Consider the following 21,181-nt stretch of genomic DNA (forward strand, 5'->3'; position numbering starts at 1 on the left):
ATTCCCTGACTGACTAAAAGATAGTGCATTCACAAATTCCATGAATTATCCTCAGGTTCAAAGATGACTCTGGACTCCTCAGTCACTGCAGAGGGGCTGCTCTCTGCTGGCAGGGATCCTCTTCGTGCAGGAATCAGGCCTCTTTGGTCCCAGGATTTCCCCTCATCACAAAGGGATGCAGGGCTCAAGGTGCAGGTTACACAACTGTACTAAAATCCAAACTGTTGTCTCCTAGCCCAGCGTCCAGACACACACACACAGCAGGCAGCAGCCCTGAACTAGCAGACAGAGCAGAGCTGCCCATGTGGTGACTGGTCTCCCCTAGGGACCTGGAGGGCTAACTCAGCCTGGCTGGGGAAGTTTCCCAGCAAAACTCTACAAACTGGGAGTCATCAGTGGAGAAGGAAAAGCCCAGCTGAGGGATTTTGCTTTCAGGTCCCTAGAGGCCAGTTCTGAGGGAACCCTGCATGCAGGCCTGGGATTCATCAGCTCCCCGCAAAGCCAGTCCGGCCCTTGTCCTGGCTAGCTCCCGACTGACTCAAAACTGGCTTCTCCCCTTTCCTGAACTCCCTGGGAAGGGCATTGGTTGCCAGGCAGACTCAGAGTTTTCCTTGGCTCCCCCCTGAGCTGCCAGAGCCCCAGGAATCCAGGTAATCTCCTTGGGGGTTACACTAGTATATCTTCACTAGGGCTTTTGCCAACATAGCTACGGTGGCACAAAAAAAATCATACCCTTAACTGGCATAGTTATACCAGCAAAACTTTCTAGTGTAGATGTGCCCCCTCACAACCTCTTTATCTTCTTTCTAATCACTGGAATGAGATGAACCCCCCCCCATCCAACCCTATCTTCTACAAGGTTTTTTTTTTTTTTTTTTTTAATTCTTCAAGAATTAATTAATTGCAATGTCTCTCTCCTTTCCACCAGGACCATTGTAAGAGGGTCCAGACTCACCCCTGCAGCGCCTCCTGCTGGTCATCCAGGGAATTCGCTCACCAGCCTCTCGAGCACCCTCTGCAGGCCAGTGATCCACCTGTCCTCTTCTCTGGCCCCCCATGTCCCTCCCAGGACCCCAGTGCCCCTTGCTCTGGGTGCTGCCCCCTGGCAATACCCATACATATGCTAGGTCTCCCCTCCCAGGGGAACCCCCACTCACTATCCCCACCTTGCCTCAGCACTAGGCCACTGCCAGTCACCAACTAGCCCCCACTCCCTGGAGCAGACTGCAGTATAGGCCACTCATCACTGGCAAGGTTAGGTTTGGACCTGCTGCCTTGGCCTAGCCCTGGGTTGCCCTCTGCAACCCCAGGCACCCCTTGGCCTATTACCAGGCCGCAGCCTGGAGCTATCCAGGCTGGAGCTCCCCAGCCTTTCCCCAGCCCTGCTCCACCCAGGTACCCTGTCTAGTTCCCTGCAGCCAGGCCCTTCTCTCTTTGCACTCAGAGAGAGACTCTTGAGCTCCTGGCTCCCAGCCTTCTTATACAGGCCAGCTGGGGCCTGACTGGGGCCTGACTGGGGCATGGCCCAGCTGTGGCTACTTCCCCAATCAGCCCAGTAGCTTTTCCCTTTGCCCCAGACCTCTGCCAGGGCTGTTTTAAACCCCTCAGGCAGGAGCAGGGTAGTAACCCTGCTACAACCATAAACTGTTATTTATGCCCTAAAAATGAATTAACTCTCCTAGCCCATGCAGCCCTAATGGACCAGGGGAGAGAATGGTTCCAGAACTATAGTTTTGTTCACAATGGGAGCTCTTTGCTGGTATAGTATACCGATAAAGAGTTCCTATGTAGACATGGCCTAACTAGTAGCAATGTGCTGCACACAGGGATCGGGGAGCTCATCCAATGGACTATTTCAGTCCCTTGAGCAGCTCTGCAACACCAAGGTGCACAGCTTCCACTCCTCCACTTCACCCTTTGTCCTTGCACAGAGACCTAATCTATTTCTGACTTAGGTTGGTCTTGTGCACATATATGGTATGTGATTCACTCAGGGCAGGAAGTAGTTGTAAATTTTAGTCTGAGTAAAGCCCAAAGGTTGTTATATATCAAAATAATACTAAAAGCAAATTTAACTGAAATTGGTGGAAGGTTAAAACAAAATAGTTTAATTAGCTTCATCACAATAATAATCTTTCAGTGACATGTTCTTAAAGAAAACCCTCCTTCTTTGATCCACAAAGATTGAATCTTATTGTAAAATTTCTTCAATGTGCCTCAAAGTGGAGATAACAGAAAAGCACTGAAATAGTAGATGGGCTTTACAATACTCTATTCTCACTGGAAATTATGCAGACAATAGAACTCTATTTCTAAAAATCAGGCCACCACTCTAATTAAAGCCTACTAGTTTTAAAAGCACAGATGTAAAAAAAAAAAAAAAAAATCACATACCAGCATTAATTAAATTACATTTGTATTTTTAAAGAATCATTGGAAGAGCACATTGTACTCGGACAAGTTCTTTTCATGCATTCAAACACTGGTATCTTTATCAGGAATTTACTTGAATAGGGCACAATATAGGTGAGGTTGGGGGTGCGGGAGAGGTTGTGGGGTGCAGGCTCTGTGCAACACTTATGTCGAGGGGCTCCCCGGAAGCTGTGACATGTCCCTCATCTCCTAGGTGGAGGTGCAGCCAGGCAGCCATGGTTCCCCGCCAATGGGAGCTGCAGAACCGGCGCTCGGGGCAAGGGAAGCATGCGGCATCTCCCTGTCCGTGCCTCTGCCTTGGAGCCGAGGGATATATCGCCACTTCCGGAGAGCCGCACAGAGCCAGGTAGGGAGCCTGCTAGCCTGGGAACCAGACTTTTAATAGCCCCGTCAGCAGTGCTGACCGAAGCTGCCTGGGTCCCTTTTTCACTGAGCATTCCAGTCGAAAACCAGACACCTAACAACCCTAGGAGGAGATGGGGGCGTTCCTCACTCACACTGTAGCCCTGCATGTTTAAATATTACTACTACAAAGCAGGCAAAGTTTCTTAGATACAGATTGTAATCCAGCTTTATACATAAAGTTGTAGGGGCAAATAAGACTCCAGGTGCAGGAAGAAGAGATGGCTTTGCAGGGCTGCTGCTACTTCTCTCTTTACGTAAATGGGCAAATAGGGGTTGAATCCTTGTTCCCATACCTACAAATCACTAGCCACCAGAACTGAGCCAATTCAGGGAAAGAGAGGGATGGAAATAGGGTGTTGTGACCAATTGCTTCCCGGGGAGCAAAGAAGGAATTGCAGCTATGCATCACACCTTACACTTAATATATACTCTGTGTGTGGGGGCGGCGGGACGGGGGGGGGGGAGGGAATAGATGGCTGTAATGGTTGAGATTGTGTGAGAAGAGGGAATTTATGTTAGTTTTTACTATAAAAGGACTTGCAGTCACATTTTATGAGGGATTTTTCCATGGAATTATCTTTAAATTATACCTTTTAAATTTGCCATAAGCAAAAGACTTATGCCCAAGTCCACTACTGCAAACACATCTAATTGAATGTCCTAAATTAGACTTTGTTGGAAAAATTATACTGGCACAGTCATAGGTTGGCAGTATTTCCCTTGTATACCCATATTTTCAGGGCCTATTCATAGTATCTCAATTGCAGCACTGATTTTCATTATTTTTTCTGAGTTCAGGAGCAATAAAAATGGAAAGTACATTTTGTGATTTCCCTATTATATGTTATACGTGTTGGGTATTTCTGTACCATAACACTGTCCCATATGAATAATCTCTGATTCCTTTAGACAGGAAAACAGAGAACATAAGGTGTAGATCTGTAATGGAAGGACTTACACCTTCAATTCAGCTGTTTGTAGATACTTATTGTGACATAGAGTAAACAGAAGCAGATCCCAAAAGAACAACCAAAAGTCCAATCCAGTATCTTTTAATTGAACATCTAGATATGATGTAAATGGTTCTATCCTGGACTAAACTGTTACTCTATTTACTCCTTTTGGACTTTTGTTGCCCTCAAGCTTCTTCATTCTGTTACTAGCTAATTGTAAGTATACTTCAAGCAACCTTTTATCCTTCCTGATTACCAAAACCCCAGAATACCTCTCATGCCTTCCTGGGTGCCAAAAGCCTTAGCTGTTCCCTACCCTATGTCAAAAACACCAGTTTCTCCCCTGGCAACTTCCACAGTTCAATCATGTATTACAAGACAAAAAGTCCGGCACACAAAATTCCAGAACATATGGACACAGAATAAAAGAGATTAAATTGAATATCAAATGAAATAAATAAAGCAAGAGACATTGTATTGATTGGGCTGAACTGGACTGGGTAGGTAGTCATGACTGGAGGATTTGAAGGGATAATGCCACATAATTCCAGAGTTCAGGCCATATATTTTAGGTCTAATGAGATGCATAGGACACAGGGCTTTGCATACATGTTTTTGAAGCATCCAGTGACATTATCCTGCAACGTACTGTAATATATATGGCTCAGTCACAGGGGTGGGCAAAATTTTTGGCCTGAGGGCCGCATCTGGGTATGGAAATTGTATGGCAAGCCATGAATGCCTGGTGGGGGAGGGGCAGGGTCGGCTTTAGGCCGATTCCCCTGAAACGGGCCCCGAGCCTAACAAGGCCCTGCACCTAAGAGGGCTCCACACCCTAAAGAAGAGTGCCTAACTTTAATTTTTACTCACCCGGTGGCGGTCCAGGCCTTTGGCGGCACTTCAGCAGCGGGTCCTTCACTCGCTCCGGGCCTTTGGCGGCATTTCGGCGGCGGGTCCTTCAGTGCAGCAGAAGACCTGGAGCGAGTGAAGGATCCGCCTCCGTAGTGCCACCGAAGACCCAGACTGCCGCCTAGTATTCGAATCGGCCCTGCACTTCCTAAAGCCGGCTCTGGGGAGGGGGATTCTATAAGGGATGTTACCGAGATGGGGGGAGGAGGGACTCATGGGGTGTGGAATGGGGGGGGCTCTACAGGGGCGGTACCGGGGACTCCCAGGGGCCCTGCCAGCAGTGACACCAAGGCGGCCGTACCAGGCACCATCATGGGTGAAGATGCAGGTGTTCCCCATGGTGGTTTCGAGGCTCTCAAGGGCAGGGGCTGTAGGAGACTGCAAGAGGGTTGGGCACACTGCCACGTGGGGAGCAGGGGGTTGCCGCGTAGGGGCAGGGTTCCGATCCTGGAAACAGCGCAGTGAAGTCTCACCTGTGCAGTGTGGCTCTGCGTGACGGAAGATGGTGCTCATCAAGGGAATTGTGAGTCGGAGGCTGGGGAGCACCAGGAAGGTAGAGCGAGGCAAGCCCCTGACCCCGCTTCCCAGCAGGAGCTCAAGGCCGGATAAAAATGTCTGATGGGCTGGGAGCAGCCCGCAGGCCTCAGTTTGCCCACCCTGCTCTATCAAGTACACATGCATATGAATATATCTGTATATACATGTGTGTAATTTATGCACACATCTGCATCCTGGTGATCCATAAGCCACTGCAACCCAGGGAAGTGGGGATGCAGGTAGAATGGGGACTGCTGTGCCTTAAGGGAATACTGCATGGACCAGTAGGGAGAATTCCCTTCCTCATGTTACTGGGCAAATCACCTGAGCAAATCTTGGTGTTCTGACCTTGTGCACATTGCCAGGATTTAGGCCTACATTAATCACTCAGACCAGCTACACTTTATGCCAAAGAAGGAAAGTCTGCCTGAGAGAGGGCTGATGGCACAATCCCACCCACAACTCCAGCTCCAATGAGGGCTTGGAACCAACCAGTGCTGCCACAAAAGTGGGCAACATTGACGGGGGTGGGGATATAACCAGGGCATCAGGGAGAGTCAGCACATCTTCTGGTTTAAATCAGCCTTCCTTTGATGGCATCCCAGGGAGGAGATCACCTCACCAGAGGACTGAATCCTTCCTTTGGTACAAGGATGCAAAAATTATTGTCACTGTGCCAGTAACAATGACGGTAACCCATTGAGCTGAGATGGGGAGCAAAATGTACAGACCTGAGAGGGGAAGTTGGTGTTCATCAACATGAAATAGTTTATTTCATCCATTCTGAATATTTTCAGAAATATATAGAAATCTCCCCCCTTTAGCGATGAATTCATAAATTAACTATTTTTAAACCACTAAAGGGGAAATGAAGTTAGAAGGTCAGAAAGATCTATTATTTGCATTTGCAAATGCAATCTACTGTAATTGCGTAACATTTTTCAGGCCACTGTATTAACTTTTGAAGACATAAACAGTGGAAAGTTACTGACTCACCACATGACCATTTTCAGCCAAATATGAGCCAGGATTGTCTTTTTGTACGGAACAATAACCTGAATGCTTCAAGCATTTTGGACCTGACTCTTCACTGTCTTCAGGGCTGACTCCAGGCACCAGCTAAGGAAGCAGGTGCTTGGGGCAGCCAATACAAAGGGGCGGCAGGCCGTCCGCTATTGGGGCGGCCCGTCCGGGTCTTCTGCGGGAATTCGGCGGCTGGTCCCTCAGTCCCTCTCTTCCTCCTTGAGCTGCCGCTGAAATGCTGCTGAAGAGGAAGAGAGGGAGTGAAGGACCCGTCGCCGAACTGCTGCCGAAGAATGCTGCCGATCGGCTTTTATTTTTTATTTTTTTTGCCGCTTGGGGCAGCAGAAAACCTGGAGCTGGCACTGACTGTCTTACTCCTTGTGTAGTCATTTACTCCTATGCAAAGTGAGTATGAAGTGGATGTAAAATGGTCCCCAACCAGGATGACATATCAGGTCCCCTGTATTTAAAAGATGAATAGAATTGTTCATATGGGACAACAATTCATTATTGTCATTATTACATATGTTGGGTTTTTTTTAAAACAGCATTATTTTGGGCCGCCAAGATGTGCTCACAACTAAATTGAATAAGTGTGAGCTTTTTTGCCCTTTCTCCACTTCTCCTCTCAGTCATTTGTTATACTTTGTCTAAAATTAAGTTATAAGGTTTCTGGGGCAGGGATCATGACCTATTTTTAGCGTAAAGCAAACTCTCTGGGTGATGTATCAATATAACGAAGGTACTTATCTGGCCCCTCACTACCACAGTGGCTGAGTGGCTCACAATTTTTAACGTATTTATTTTCACAACACTCTCTGAGGTAGGGAAGTGCTATTATCCCCATTTGGCATATGGGGGACAGAGGCACAGAATGTGGGATTCGTAAAGGGGACTTAGGCACCTAACTGCCATGTTAGGTACATAACTCCAACATGTAGGCGTCACTGGCATTCACAAAATCACGTCTCAGCTGCTGCCTAACCCTGTAGGTGCCTAATGTCCCTTAGTGCTTAAGTTTACCCTGATAAAGACTCTGAGGTGTCTACATTTTGGGGTGTGGGCATGTGTGGAGCTACTGAAGTCCTGACACCCAGCAGTTCTTTGCCTAATTCACACAGGAGCCCCAATAGGATCTACAAACTGTCTTCACCTATCTTGCCTTTTGGGGCCTGATCCAGTAGACATGTTCATGGCATGCTTAACTCCGTATAAAAGATGCTGGAAGAGGAGCCCAGTGGTGAGAGCACTCACTCATTCATTGGACCTGGGTCTTCCATCTCCTGGCAGGTTACAAAGTCATTCTAATGCACTCGTTGGGTGAGTGAATATTTAATTATTCATACGAAATAGAACAGCTTCAGTTGGAGAGACACCTGCCCCAGACTACCCCATAGCCCAGTGGTTAGGGCATTTATGTGGGAGGGTTGGAGAGCCAAGTTCAAGTCTCTGCTCTATATCAAACAGTGTTGGGCTTTGAACCTGGATACTACACATCCTGGGTGAGTGCCTCAATCCCTTCTTATAAGGTTATAACCACTTTAACATCACCTTCTCAGCCCGTTTTCCATAAACAAAACCCTATTAACCTCACTTAGGTGCCCAACTCCAAAAGAGGGTTCACAATTGTGAACCCCAAGTGGAGAATGTCTCCTCCCTCGGGCCTGGCATTGGGCATCGAATTCCCTTTGTGGGGCGGGACTTAGGTCCCACCTCTTGCTTTGTCATTTGAGAGGTGAATTTAATAATTCAGACTCCATGCATTTCATCACATAACATTAATTATTCTGTATCTGGCTGTATATGGGTTACTAGCTCCCTGTTCAGCATGCTGGCTTTTTTGAGGACTCTAACTCTCCCCATGAGGACCTACATGCTTTGCTCAAGGTCACACAGGCATAGGCGCCGACTCTGTGGGTGCTCCGGAGCTGGAGTACCCATGGGGAAAAATTGGTGGGTGCTCTGCACCCACTGGCAGCTCCCTGCCCCGTCCCCCCCACCCCAGCTCATCTCCGCCTCCGCCCCTAAGTGCACCACGTGCCCGCTTCCCCCCCATAACTCCCAGCGCTTGTAGCAAGCGCTAGGAGGGAGGAGGGGGAACGCGGCACGCTCGGGGAAGAGGCGGGGCCGTGTCGGGGATTTGGGGAAGGTGTCCTGGTTGGGGGCAGAGTTGGGGAGGGGACTTTGAGGAAGGGGTTGAAATGGGGGTGGGGCAGGGGAGCAGGGTGGAGTTGGGGTGCTGCCGGGGGCAGCGCGAGCACCCACCGGCGCCAGGGAAAGTTGGCACCTATGCACACAAGGAAGTCTGTGGCTAAACAGAGAATTGGGATTGGGTTTCCAGTGTCAAGCTAATGCCTTAGCTGTTGGGCTATCCTTCCTCTCCAGAACAATTAATAGATAAGGTAAATAATTAAAAGAAAATAAATAATGTCTGTTCACAGATCCCCATGTACTCTTTCCAATTAATATTATTCTATATTCTATCTGCTGGCATAGCAGCTACAATTACCACTTTTAAATGACAAAGTTTTAACTCCATAGCAATAATGATTCCCTGCAAATCCTTTGCTGCCACTACGGTCTGCACAGAGAAGTTCTCAATCTCAGTGGCAGACAGTTAATATGCAGCGAGGTGATGGAGCTTGGAATATCACTCAAGTTTCTTGATTAGTAATTATACTATAATTTCCTCCAGCAATTAAATGGAAAATTTTACTAAATTGTGCAGTGATCTCTCTACCTTGCTCTTAATTTATCTACTTTGTGCACCTGTGGTTTTGGACATATTCTTATGTTGTTTTATTTCATATTGAAGAAAATGGTGCCAGGGTCAATTCTATTTGGTTTACTCTAGTCACTGTTCAGGAATGTACATCCATGTGAAGTGGTTGGGCCTTGCCATTGTGTGGCTAAAAATTACATGGCACACAAAAGATGCTTTCTGCACTGAATCAAACATGACGTATCCATAGCTTTCTGTTTAGTGGGAGGAGCTGGACTGAAAGTCAAAGTCTAAAACAATTCAAAGCTTCATGGGGAGCGGGTAACCGAAGATCTGCCTTAGGGAAGAGAGCTCATGAAAATAAGATCATCTGGAACTAGCTAAAACTAGGGATTAGGACTAGGCAACATTTAAAAAAATATTTACCTGGGAAAAGGGGAGCTTTCTTTCCCCATCTCTGTTGTGTTGTTTGGGGAAGAGAGTTTTGCAGCTTCAATCTCTCTCTTCTTTGGAGCCCTTCTTTGTAGACCGACCCCCAATCATAATGTTTGATGTGGTTGGTAAACTTTGAACTTCTGGTTGCATGGCCCTTTCTTTTTCTCTCAGGATAATCCCCAGATTAAAGGAGCTGTTAGTCTGAGAAATTTACTATTATCTCATATTGCCCTCACCTCCTTTTCTCTGGTGTTGAATATCCAACAGTCAGGAAGGTACCCATCACCATTTTAGCCAAAATTAATGACTCCCTTGGTAGTATTCCCATGTCCCCAATTGATACATATGGAAATAATGCAGAATAGAGTTTGACTGTAGGAATTTAAAGTCTCCCTTCTAGAATTGACAACCCCAACCTTTGAAAAATCATGAGATCAGCTAAAAATAATGAAATTATAAAAATAATAAATTTTAAGGGTTTATTTATTTATTTGCTCCTGATTTTTTAAACTTTAGGGTTCACATGTTCAAGCTTTTTTCTGCAAGCATGAAGGCTAGAGACTTTTATTTTAAATGGAAATTGAGCTTCTCGTATAATCATGACTCCAGAAGCTGTGGCTCTAAAAACACACTAGATATGAAAATTGCAAAAGTGGGCAACACTTCCCGTTGCACTTCCTGCGGAATCTGACACAGTATTTTACACTAAACTTAAACTTTCATGTTTGTAAAATATGAGCCAGATGCCCCCCATAGTGATGCCAGCGTAAATCCCCGATATCATCCCCATGATCATCATTCCCATATACAAGGTGTTTATACATCTGCGTAAGACCAGAATTGCTATCTTCATTTTGTCCAAATCTGCAAGTCATAAGTGGCCACTTGCAAAAGAGATGTTCCACCTATGAAAAAGAAGCAACATCAGTAGTAGTTGTGGGCTAAAGAGACCCCTTAATTTGCCTATTTTGCTCAAACATATTTGCATATTGCACAGTATACAGCTATGACCTGACCCTGCAAACTCTTAATCACAGTTGTAGGGCCAGATTATTGCTCATGCTACAGCCCTGGAGCAGTATGAAAGGACTGTAAACTTCCCCTAACTGGACATGAAGGAATCCCTGATTCATGAAGAACCAGTGTAGCTTTGTCTATGCCACACCCTCCTGACCATGGTGGCATGGGGACAGGAGGGGATAGAACCAGAGCTCTGGAATGGGGACTACTGCAACCTGACATAATTTAGAGCAGGCTAAACTTGCTGAGGCTAAACTTAGGTTCGGCGCTAAACTGGCCCCTGCCAGCCACACAGCCACCCTCTCTTCAGCTGCTGTTTGTGATCAAAAGTTTTTGCCTCATGAGGCAGGCTGCTGCTTCCAGGCAGTTTTTATTATCCTTTTATATGAGCGACACCCTATAAAACTGTATAGTGATCACAGAAATAAAAATGACTGACAGAGCGTGTATAAAATATGTAAATTACAGATTCACTGGCAGTTTCCTATGTAATAAAAGATGAGTCACTGCATGGCACTTTCAACAAACAGGATAAGGTATTTCTGAGATAGATTTTTGTACGCTCTGTCCACAGAACTATATATAGATTTGCCCAAACCCACAATCAGCCAGAAGGAAGTAGATATATTTCTATGCTGTAATGCCAGGAGAAGGGTGAAAGTCAAACAAAATGAAGCTATTCAGTAGTGGTGCAGTACTGTCCCAACATCCCTCAGATAAAACAACAGCATCTTCATCAATCATCTGGTGTACCAAAAATAAAAATTACTATCATCGGACAATTTGACAGGATCAATGTCCTCTGGTTTGCAAATAAATGTCTCTGCTTTGTTTTGACATTCACAATATTTTCTATAAATGGTATAGCTATTCCTCTGATAGCAGGAGAACATTATCCTGTGTCAATGCTTTATTCAAGTGACATTATCTCCTAATTACCTCTACATTTTTGCTGATATTTATCCTTTCTGAAGTATAGTAAATCTGAGCTTTCTATCAACCTGTTTCCCGTGATGAAACCTTGAATGCAGTGAAAAGAATAGCTGAAGATTCCTTTTTCATGTCATCTCAGAATTTCAATATGAGATAAAAAGAATAACTCTTTGGGTATTTGGATTAGTGTTAGTTATTTTGGAGTCAAATGGGAGTTGAAATGTAGCTGAGAAGATCATGTAGTTAAATGGGTACAGACAAGAAGTAACAATTATTTCCTAGAGGAGACACTCACTGTATGAGCCCATGGAAGTCTTCTGAAATTGTTAGGCTACATATTCAAAGGAGCCTCAACCCATCTTCTAAAACCCTGCAATTCTGAACATGTAAAAACTCATATTATAGCATGCAGATTGAGGGAGGGGGAGATTTTTCAAAGGCACAGATGTGTGAGGTGTTAAATTCCCATCGATTTTCAAAAGGAATTGTCTCTGTGACATTGTGCAGTCTATTTGGTTTTATAAAAACATGATAATAAGTGATTATAATGTAATTGGGATAGTTTTAGAAAAATATGGTAAAAAGTGAATATAACGTAACTGGAATATGCTTCATGCAAAAGGTCTCTTGTAAGGTATCATTACAAAGCTAATAATCTACTGAGTGTGATCATCCAATTTGTATAAATGTACCACTCTTGTATCTAAAACAAGAAATATAAAATATAACTCTGAGGGTCTATTGTAATTATGTAAAGTGTGGGCCATTAATGATGGTTTGGAATCTTGATGAGTCCCATTAACCAGGACCATTGTCTGCAGATGGTTGTGTTTACCTGTGAGTCTTCCTGTATACATGTGTGCTGGCAAGTAAGTAATGAAGTCTTGCAGTGACATGTGATCATGTCACCTGAACTGGAATCCATCTTTAACCTGGTGCTTTTCCAGTGAGGGGGGTGGAAACCCAGAGGGACAAAGGGTTCCCACCTTATGCAAAAGATATATAAAGGGGTGGGAGAGAACAAAGGGGGGAGAGGAGCCATCATGAAGAATCCCCTAGCTATCACCTGAGCTGGAACAAGAGCTGTACCAGGGGAAAGAATTGTGCCCAGGCCTGGAAGGTGTCCAGCCTGAGAAAAACTTACTGAAGCATCTCTGAGGGTGAGATTATCTGTATTTAGTTTGATTAGACATAGATTTGTGCATTTTATTTTATTTTGCTTGGTGCCTTACTTTGTTCTGTCTGTTACTACTTGGAACCACTTAAATCCTATTTTCAGTATTTAATAAAATCACTTTTTATTTAGTAATTTACTCAGAGTATGTATTAATACCTGAGGGAGCAAACAACTGTGCATATCTCTCTATCAGTGTTATAGAGGGCGAACAATTTATGAGTTTGCCCTGCATAAGCTTTATGCAGGGTAAAACGGATTTATCTGGGTTTAGACCCCATTGGGGGTTGGGCATCTGAGTGCTAAAGACAAGCACACTTCTGTGAGCTGTTTTCAGGTAAACTTGCAGCTTTGGGGCAAGTGATTCAGACCCTGAGTCTGTGTTGCAGCAGACGGGAGTATCTGGCTCAGCAAGACAGGGTGCTGGAGTCCTGAGCTGGCAGGGAAAACAGGAGCAGGGGTAGTCTTTTGCACATCAGGTGGCAGCCCCCAAGGGGGTTTCTGTGATCCAACCCGTCACAGTCTCCCTACTCCTAACTGCCTTTTGTGCCTCTGAAAATTCCCCCCTCCCAAGCAATCAGATGTCTGATTACATCTTTCTAAATTGGTATGCTGTTAATGCACATGAAAATTCAAGCTCAACTAGAGTAGAGAGGCTGCTTTTGAAACTCTAACCCGTTGTACTTTAGTTAACTCATCTGGAAAAAAAAAGTGTCAAAAGCAGGAATTCATTGAAAAGCAAATGCAACAGCTAAGTTGGGGTGGGTGGAGGGGGAATTCCCAGGATAAATTGCATATTAAAAATATCAAGAACGAAAGTGACACTTAGTGGACAAAACTACTGGCAAAGCCATACAAGATGTAAATCAAAATGGAGCTCACTATGTTATGAGACTATGGCATCTTTTCCCACAGGCAAATACAATGGACTAGGAAGAACTACTGACTGTCATGTTTTAAATAGGTATTCAATTATGAACAGGGAATTAAAGAAATGGTCAACATGATTAATTTTATTTGGTAAAATACCAACTGGTGGTGCAACTACTGGTGGTAAAGGGGGATGTTTGGCCTCATGTGCAGACATTTTACTATCCTGTTGATGGTCCTCTCCATGCATTTTCATGGCTAAAGGTAAATTTTTCACTCCTGGTTCACATTACTTTATAATATGGCTGCACCAGTGATTTCTGAATATATAGAGAGCCTATATATGTTCTCACTTTGATGCAACTCTGAAGAAATTCCACTGATGTCAGTGGAGTTACTCTGGATTTAAACCAACATAAGTATGAACAGAACTTGACCCACTCTGACCGGATGGAAATCAGTCTAAATAGTTTTAATAAATATTGTAATGATATAACGTTAGCAATAAAATCTAGAAAGGAACATTCCTATCCCTCCCATCATTTCTTTGGTACTGAAGTTCCCATCCAGTCTCCAGAATACATTAGAGCAGCAGGAGAGCTTATATATGTGTGTGTGTGTATGTCACGCACACATGCAAACATGTACCCACATAAATAAAGTTTTATTTTCAGTAATACAGTGCTCCAAAAGCAACACACAACAGTAGGTTAGTAAAAAAATCTGTCTGACTAGTCAGTGCAAAATGAAATCCAGTTAGGAGCAATCATTTGTAAGAATAAAGAAGAAAACGATATTATCAAGGATATGAAGTAGTTAAGTTCCTATGAGTAGGCAAAACTTGACGTACTCCAGATTTCTAGCAATTTTGAAGCACATTTAATGTAAGAAGAACTATTATATATTCATTAGTTTGTCTGTTTGTACATTAAATTTAAAATATGAAACTTTTCTATTGTATGTCCTATACCTGTAACGTGAAAAACCTGAAATAAGTTGTTTGCAGTGCTGTGTTGCTGCCACAAGGTGGCAGTACAGTAATGATATAGTGTTACAAACAAATAAATAGTGTAGCTGTAGCTAGAGTAAGAAGTAATTGGAATTTAAGTCTAATAATTACACTGCCTGGTTGAATTATTTTTTCTGATATGCCACTTTTAAAACTTTATTTTGGGTTGAATGTTATAATATGTTCACATTTGTGTTACTATAGACACCAAAAACTTTGGAATGTATCTTTAAACATTTTCTTATTCTAAATGTATTTTTAAATATTAAATGGATTTGTATTTCATTTATTGAATTATGCAGATATTTTGTTGTAAAATTAACCTTGACATTGATATTCTGGGAGGTAAAGTACAGAACATACGTGAAAGACTTCAGTCAGAGTCGCATTTTCTTAAATATTGATAGCTGAACAATTATTCATTTTCAATTTTTGAGTAGCTTCAGCAATTTAGCCTTTCAGTATTTTCTCATACTGCCAGCCTAAGTAAAGTCAATTCACATATTAAGCATATATATTCATTGATTACAGATATAACCATTATAGGCCCTAGTCCTGCAAACTTTTGAACACATGCTTAACTTTACTCACAAGAGCTGCTGTATAGAAGTTAATAGAGTTAATAATGTACATAAAGTTTTGCATATGTAAATGTTTGCAGGACTGGAGTTGTACATGTTTCTTTTTGTTCATCCAATTTGTGAATAAAGGACCAAAATCCTACAAACACCTATGTAGGCAACTTTATTCACATGGGTAGCCTCCTTTAAATTCCATTAGCGTTCCCATTAATTTCAATTGAGTCCTCATGGGAGCAAAGCTACTCATATGGTGGTTTGTAGGATCTGGCCCTAAGTGAATGAAGCTGCATTGTGCCATGGCTTTCATGGAGATGGGCTCCAAAACAGTGACAAGCAGCACTTGCCACCAACCATGGAAACAAGGGAAATGCCAGTTTAAAAACAATTGAAAGTAATAGCCAATGTGCTGGAAACCAAAGACCAGCAACAGCCTGAAATTTAAAACAATAGATTTTCAATCATCAGGATCTGATGAACAAATTACACATTCCAAAAGGGAAGGCCCACATCCCCTCCCCCCCATATATATATTCATATATATGCGTGCATATATATTACCATGCTTCAGACATGGTCATATATATGCACGCATATATATGCCCACACATATATATGGTATTACCATGTGTAAGGCACCATAGAGAGTAAAGAAAATATATTATACATCTTTTGTAGATATCATTATAATTCAGTATAATGAATTAGGTTTTATTTGATACAGTTTAGCTGATTTGATAACTCACCAAGAAATACAATATTGGTAACATAACATAACACTAAAAATGAAAGGCTTCTTTAATACATCCATCACCTTGTAAAAATGTGGGCTGAAAACGATCAACCCTAAATTTGAACCATCATTAAATAATTCTTCTCTCTTCTCCATCAAAGCATTTGTTTTCTGCTACTCGGATTTCTGCCAAACACATCTCTAATCTAACCTGTCTCCACTGCCCATATGTTCCTTATATCCTGTAAGCCTTTAAAATAATTAAGAGATACTGTTAATGGAATGCTGTTGCAAGATAATGGTCTCTTGCTATTAGATAAATGTCAAGATGACATTTTTTTCCGAAGCAGGAGGTACATATCCAGTAACAATTTTCTGTTCCAATGATTTTATTTCCATTCTATCACATGATTAATGATGTAGACTCTGTCATTACATCTGATGTGCACTGCTGCAGAAGAATGACGGTGGCTCAATGTGCCATTAGTAAAAAAGCTTCACTGTGGGACAGACTTTAAGGCCTAGCAAGGATTCTCTTTACTTCGATTCGGGTTTGATTCCCAGTCATGGTTCCAACTGTTCTCAATAAAAATTTTAAATCTATCTACTCCACCTATGAAGCATGCAATCAAATCAATTAGCACATTTTCTGATGAGCCATTTTATCTTCTCCAACTTAAATTGGTAAACTTCACCTGATTCATGGTAGAGCAAATTTCTCCCTGGCTTCAGCCATTAGCTCAGGCGTTATGTTAACAGCCTACTACAGCTCTTGAGAAAACTTCTCAAAGCACTCAGTGGAGGCTTCAGACAGATTACTGTTCTGTGATTTCTTAATGCTTCTTTTAAATGTTTGTTTTCAGAGCAACTGATCATTTCAAGTTTTCCACCCTGTTGTGCTAATTACAGAGAAACAAAGAACCTGTTTTGAAGTTCCGTGAATGAAAAGGACAATTTATTCTATACAGTGTCAGCAATGCCATTTCCTTTACTATTCAGATTGTGACAAAAGTCAGGGGTGACTGAAGTGTATAGGGCCTGATCCCACAAGATATTTACTGAGTAGTCTCAATACTCATTTGAGCCAATACAATTTGAGGGTGCTTTGCTGTACCTCCCAGAAATGAGACTCTTAGTTGGCTCCATAGACCAGGTTTCAGTGGTTGCCACTTGAGTTCCAGAACAGGTTATGGGTAGGCAGGTAGCCAGAAGATTACATGGTCTGGAAGTCCACTCCCAAAGTGCCGACTGAGGGGTAGATTCTCAGCTGGTATAAGTTCTCACCACTCCATTAACTTCCATGGAGCAATGATAATTTACATCAACTGAGGATCTGTACCTGAATGAGGAAACCAGTGGACCAAGAAACATATTCCCTTTCCCTAATGAAGAGAAGAGATGGAGGAGTCCAAGGGAAGGAAAGAACATTAGGGAGAGGCTGGATAGCAGAGAGAAACAAGATGGGGGGAGAATCGGGAAAAGGAAGGGGGAGAGGCTGAGGACCCTTTTCTGGGGAAATGGTCAAATATTTTCATTGCTGGCAAGGAAAGAAATATTTAGTGGCAAACAATATTTTTATTAGCACCACATTCTGCTTGGTAAAGGAGTTTTTGGAAGCACTGCTAGAGGTACCTTTGAAATACTTACTGCTGATCTTTATCCCTTCCTGTTGTAATATTAGCACAAAAGCCCTAAACACTTCACTTCTTTAATATACGCTTAAAATACAGTAAATGCCAGACTATATGTGAGCTGTGGGTATTAGTTACTGCATGATTTAATTACCCCTTGGAAACAGCTAAACCTCCATTGGTGTCAAATTATGTTAAACTGGAATTAAACTGATCTTTACTGCAACCAACTGGCATTTCACACACACACAAAAAGTTAGCTGGTGCCTCTTATGCTAAAACTAAATAAAGTTGACTTGTTATTGTTAAGTAATGCACTAGATTAGTTACAGATGTGTGGATAGTTAAAAAAAATAGAAGATGATACTGTAGTGAAAGCCCAATTTGCAACATCCACTAGGTGGCATACAGTGACCACGTTTAAGTCATCTTATCTTCACAAAACCTCCCATTCATAGAGTAAATAAAGAACAGCATTATTAATTTATACCATTGCATCCACCCCACACCTAATATTTGTTTAACCAGCTGTTTCCTCTAATCCTCCTTAAATGCCATTGATTGAAATCCTAAATATATTCAGACATTTTTACCCCAAAGAACATTTTGTTACCTACAAATTACAAACTACCTTTTCAAGTGCATGACTGTATTCTACAGTTACTCACAGTGGAGCCAGAATGTCTAATAATTCCTTACAAGCAACAGAAGAAGCTTGTAATCTGAAAATGATTTTTTCAAAAATTTACATTTAATTTTCTGGGGATTTTAATTGACAAATTGTTGGTTTAAAAATGTAATATATGAAGTGCACAGTATTGCAACATCTAATGATAATTTATGTACCACGTCAATAGAAAAGCATATAAAAAGAAACAAATATTAATTCAGACCAAAGTGTTTAGTTCTTGTCATTACTTACTATATCTCTCAATACGATTAAGATATATGATACCAAAAATAACATGTTGCACTTGTATTTCACCTGAAGATCTCCAAGCACTTCATAAAGGATGGACCAATGTTATTTCCCCCATTTTATAGAGGTGTAGGGAGGTTAAGTGATTGATCAAGGTCACAAAGCAAGGCAGGATTTGAATTCAGCTCTCTTGGCTCCAAAGCTCATGCTTAGAGACCCCAAAACCCTTTTCCTGTCACATTTCTACATTAACTCTGGAGTCTTCTCAGTCTGCCGGAAAACGTCCTTCCCACCTTATTACACAGAGCGAACAACAAGGATGCTGTTAGGACCCTCTCAAATCTGTATTTTCAGAAACCATTCCTGTATAAGCGCAACTCGGTGTACTATCCTAGACCCTTCTTACAAGCACTAGCTTTGTTAACCCTGCCAAAAGAAAGTGAGAGGAAATAACCCATCAGCGATATAATGAAATGATTCTTCACTGTGCAAATCTCTTCAATACTTTTGAATTATACTGTCAGTCTTTTCTCTGAAACAGAAAATTGCTGCAGCTAAATGCTTCACTTCATATCAAAATGGTGTTTCTCCTTTCAAAGGCCTCAGATATTCAGAGCTCTTATTAGGATGACAGGCCTTTTGGCTCATTTTCATTGCAGACCAGCAATGTCTTGATTACTGCATTGACTTTATTATTTATTTCACTTAAGAAAGCAGTTGTTCTCCACTGAACTCAATTTTCCCCTTTTGTAATGATTGTCAGTTCGGTGGATAACTAATCTGAAATGTAATATTACATTAGTTTTTTACATTAAAAGGCTGTACATATGGGCGAGAACCTTAGCCAGTTAAACTCAGTGGAGCTTGGCTCCTAAGAAAGCTTTATCAAGAGGGTGTACCCTCACCAGTTACACTTCTTCAGCATCTGCATTTTCAAATATCATATGTCAAGTTTCTCTTATCATTAACAAAACTAATGAAAATTTTATTGCTAACTTCATACTTATACCCAATGAAACATGCCTGCATAAATATTAAAAACTCATTACATTTTAGTAAAGTTCATTTGTAATGAATCAATATTGCATTCAGCTTTAAAAAATTAATTTATACGATTCTTTTTTTTTTCAAGTACTGCTAACTTTCAAGAAACTCCTCAATGTTTGACCTTATGACGTCATACATACATATATATCCATGTACACATTCCACACTGAAAATTCTTAATTGCAACGTCTGTATTGTGTATTTTTCCAGTGATAAAGGAATGTAAAGCAATATGACACTTAATTCGAATACATTATACAAGTTCATTCCAACTAAACCATCCATAGCCAACACTTCTGATTTTGGCATGAGGAGCATTTGGAATGAGAGTTTTCTACTTTTAACAATTAAAAGCAAATAAACATTTTTGAGGCTAAATAGCTATTATAGCATCGATTAATCTCAGAGATTTAACCTTCATGTTACTACAGCAACCTAGCATTCTTGTTAAAGTGGAGATAATAAAGAAGCCTGTGCCCAAAAGATATGTTATCTCACGTTTCCGTTGACAATAGCAAAATATGTTGAAAAAACGATGGATCATACCAGATTATTTTCCCATCTAATACGATCACTCCTAAAGCAATGGGTGGGACAAACACATTCACAGCTCTTCAGCTTTTCATTCAACTCACACTATCCTCCCCTTCCCAAGTCCTGTAAACTCTTTTAACAGGATTTTAACAGATGGGGAAGTTACCTCTCGGAAACATTAATCTCTGTGAAATGTATAGTCTCACAGGAGAAAGCCCGTGGACTAAACTATGCCATTTTCATATTTCAAACAGAATCTGCGGTTGCAATATGATCTCTCATATCATCTATTAACACAGCGCACTTAAAGTCAGATAAACGGAGGGTAGTCAGTTTCAAGCCCTCTCTCTCACTTTTGCCAAACTAGAGCTCTTCAAAATCCCGTTAGTACACCATCATAGCTGATGCCTTGAGACGTTACCTGCTGGATACCATACATTTGAAAGAAAGTCTTCCCCCCCCCAAAAAAATGGTTTTGTTTTTACCTTTTCCAGAGCTTCAAAGTTAAGATGCTCTCAAAACTCCCCAGCAGTTGGAAAGGCGGACACAAAATGCAGAGCAAGTTTTTGGTGCTCACCTTAAGTTTGTGTGTGCGTGTGTGTAAGATATGTCCAGAATGTCTCTTTGTGACTCTGGATGGCAGAGGTCCTGATTCAGGGAAGAGGGAGCCACTTTCTCACCGAGAGGGAAAGAAAAGCACCACGTCACAAGTTAAGTACGCCTCCAAGAGTTCTTAATTACAGCCCAACATGCATTCAAACCCCAGGAATGAGTGCCCAGAGAGGCTGGAACACCGCGGCGTCTCAATACAGCGCACTGTCCCTTCACATCTGTCCTGACGTCCTCCTCTCTACGAGTGTCCTGATGTCCTGCCCCCCTTAGCAGCTAAAATTTTCCCTCACACCACACGCACGCCCCAGGTTAAAAACAAAGTGAGCAGTTGTCAGAGTTTTTTCACAGGAAGGGATCACTCAAGTGAGAGTGCCTGACACCCTCCGAAACACGATACTTCGCACAACTTGTCTCTCCATTCCCCCAAGCTCCTTTCCCCTTTATATCTAAAGATGGGACGATGCTCTTTTCTGGAAAAGAAAGTAAGTGAAGCGGTGAGATAAGAGGGGAAGGGGAAAGCTGGATCTAACTGGATCTTGGATCCAAGCCCCAAACTGTACAATCAAACCAGAGAACAACTCAAGCCCCAACTGTTACAAAAAGGAGAGCCCCCTTGATCCACGGCATGAGTGTCACAAAAACCTGGATCTGGTGATATTTTGGCTCCAAGCCCCAATTTTAACTCTCTAAAGAGAAAACAGCCT

General features: G+C 42.2%; 1 protein-coding gene across 2 annotated transcripts in view; it reads right to left on the bottom strand.

Annotated features, from left to right (window-relative positions):
* The window catches only part of HAPLN1 (hyaluronan and proteoglycan link protein 1), a 91,211-nt gene extending 70,242 nt beyond the window's left edge, over window positions 1-20,969 (bottom strand). For both annotated transcript variants that reach the window (XM_034774675.1, XM_034774676.1), the window contains exon 1: window positions 20,351-20,969. The gene's annotated coding sequence lies outside the window, so the exon portion shown is untranslated. The remainder of the gene's footprint in view (window positions 1-20,350) is intronic.
* Between the last annotated feature and the right edge of the window lie 212 nt (window positions 20,970-21,181).

Source organism: Trachemys scripta, chromosome 6 (assembly GCF_013100865.1).
Source record: "Trachemys scripta elegans isolate TJP31775 chromosome 6, CAS_Tse_1.0, whole genome shotgun sequence".
NCBI lineage: Eukaryota > Metazoa > Chordata > Testudines > Emydidae > Trachemys > Trachemys scripta.